General features: G+C 40.7%; 1 protein-coding gene across 1 annotated transcript in view; it reads left to right on the top strand.

Annotated features, from left to right (window-relative positions):
- The window catches only part of LOC103209702 (docking protein 6), a 606,523-nt gene that overhangs the window by 364,030 nt on the left and 240,074 nt on the right, over nt 1–2,419 (top strand). The gene's annotated exons all lie outside the window — the stretch shown is intronic.

Raw genomic sequence — 2,419 nt, 5'->3', positions numbered from 1 at the left:
CCAGCCTTCTGGTTAGCAGTCAAGTGCCTTAGGCACTATGCTACCAGAGCTCCTATGTACCATATAGTTGTATCACAATCCATATTACCTCAACATTTTCGTTGATTTTAGCATATCTGCCATTACTGAAAATACATAAAATCAATGGAAAATTCAAAAACAACCAGTCATGAAAGGGTTATGGGTCTTTCCCAAGATTACACGGTGAGATGCTAAAATACTAGTCATCCAACTCTCCTGAGTCTCCTGCCATTTCTCTAAGTACTTAACCAGTAAGGTCACTCACTGTATAGAGTGCTTTGGAACGTTTGAGATTCCCACTTTTTCTGCTCTGAGAGTCTTTATAGATTCAGAGTCTGCATTAACCTAGCTAGTCTATCATGCTATCAGTAGATTCTTAGGGCATTTGGCTCACTGTATAACCAGGACAGTACAGTAGATGACATGTCAGCGTGTCATCGAATTGAAGTTTCTATGTCTAGCTTTGTTAATTTAGCACACTGTGCCGCAGTTGAGCAGGCATTTCCAATATATGTTAAGAATTTATGCTGCTGCTTCTTGACTAACCTCCTCTAAATAATGAAATTGGAGTGCTGCATTTATTTTCTTAGTGTGTTCTTATTGGCTGCTAGGACCATTATTCCTTCTTTTTTAAAAAATAAATAAATAAATACCACCACTTTCAGATGATCTAGTAGGTGTGAAAAAATAAACTTTCAATGTTCCTAATTTTGACAGTTGGTGTTTGGAAAGGGTAAGAGAGATTGGAGAAGATTGACACAAAATAAAAAGGAGTTCTGGCATTATCTGTGGGTTATAAATTAGATGGCTCAGGCAAAGGGCTGGATGGTTATAATTTTGTGATTCACCAGCACTGTTGTTCATGATCATCCCTCTCTCAGAGCATATTACAAACCCTATTTGGTTTGTGGCTAAAAGGAAAACAGTGAGGTGTTTGCTCCTAGTTATGAATACATATAAATGTATAAACATGTCCTGAAACCATTGCTCGTGTGATGGTTTTCAGAGTCACCAGAGCACTCCTGTCACTCTGGCTTCTTGTTTTCTGTCCCCCTTCCACTCCCCTTGGCATTTCCGTCCCGCTGCTGCTTTCTGGGAGCTGCAGTCAGTACAGAAAGCCCATCACTGCGCTGCTTCACGACTGCTCGCTGACATTTAAGGGGAGAACAGAGAGCCTCTTCCTGATAAGCTTTTGTCAAACACGACATAAAGGAAACGGGAAGAGAGCCAACGAGTCGGGCTCGGGGTGCACTCGGTTGCTGCTCTGTGAATGGGGGCTCTGTACCTCCACTGGAAAGACTTGGACTTCTGTGTGGTTTCTGTCCAAAGGCATAGTGTTGCCCCTTGGTTTACTGTAATAATTTTTATTTCTAATTTAAAAGGTCTAAGTCATAGCCTCGGAAGGAAGGTTGGGCAATCCTACTTCCGTAGTGATACTGCCTCGGAAACCCAAGGAGGGGTCGCTATGAGTTGGGGTCGACTCGACGGCACATAACCACAACAACGACAAGAAGTCATATCCCTAGAATATAAGGAGGGAAATCCTAATGTGGATTTCTTAGGAAAAGACAAACAGATTTAAATGTCATAAAAGGATCAAGTTTAAAGATAAAAAATTGAAAATAAAAAATAATTCCTGCACCTACCCTTTAAAGCAGACCTGAAATTACAATATCAACCAGGCCATTAATGTTTTCCTTAGTTTTTTTTTTTTTCTTAGTATTTCCAACCTTATGCAGAGGGATATATGTGTTGTAAAAATATATTTAGCACATCTGTGAGTAGCTATTTAGCTTGATAAGGTAGTATATGGTTCATTTAAAGAAGCTCAAAAAGTCCTTGTTGTACCACATAAGGAAATTGGCAACCTCACTTAAATACAATACTCAGTGTTGTTGTTAGCTGACATTGCGTCGTTTCCAGTTCCCGGCAACCCCATGTGTTACAGGGTAGACCTGTGTTCCGTTGCATTTTCTTGGCTGTGATCTTATTTGAAGCACATTAGCTGACCTTTTCTCCTGTGATACTGTTGGTGGGTTCACACCTCCAGCCTTCAGGTGAGCAGTAGACAGCTAAGGGTTAGTGCTGCCTAGGAACCTGTCATGCTCACTCAAACCCTTCATTGTGTAGCATTCCAAGGACACTTCTCAGATGGGGAAGACTCATTTCCCTCGGAATCACCTTCTAGGTAGGTGAATTTCTCTCTTTCATTACAACAGTCACAGCTACAGCCATGGCTCAGGGGTCTTCAAGTGTGCACACTCTTTCAAGAGCTTGATCAAGTCCAGATAACAACACTTAACACTTTCCTCTGTTGCTCTTGGCATATTACACCTAGCTAAAATTTAAGAATATAGCTTTTCATACTATGTGTAAAATGATGGGAGTAGTAATAGTA

Source organism: Orycteropus afer, unplaced genomic scaffold (genome assembly GCF_000298275.1).
Source record: "Orycteropus afer afer isolate SDZICR_OR568_19922 unplaced genomic scaffold, OryAfe1.0 scaffold00516, whole genome shotgun sequence".
Classification (NCBI taxonomy): domain Eukaryota; kingdom Metazoa; phylum Chordata; class Mammalia; order Tubulidentata; family Orycteropodidae; genus Orycteropus; species Orycteropus afer.
The sequence above is the reverse complement of the archived record's forward strand: the minus strand, read 5'-3'. Positions and strand labels throughout refer to the sequence as shown.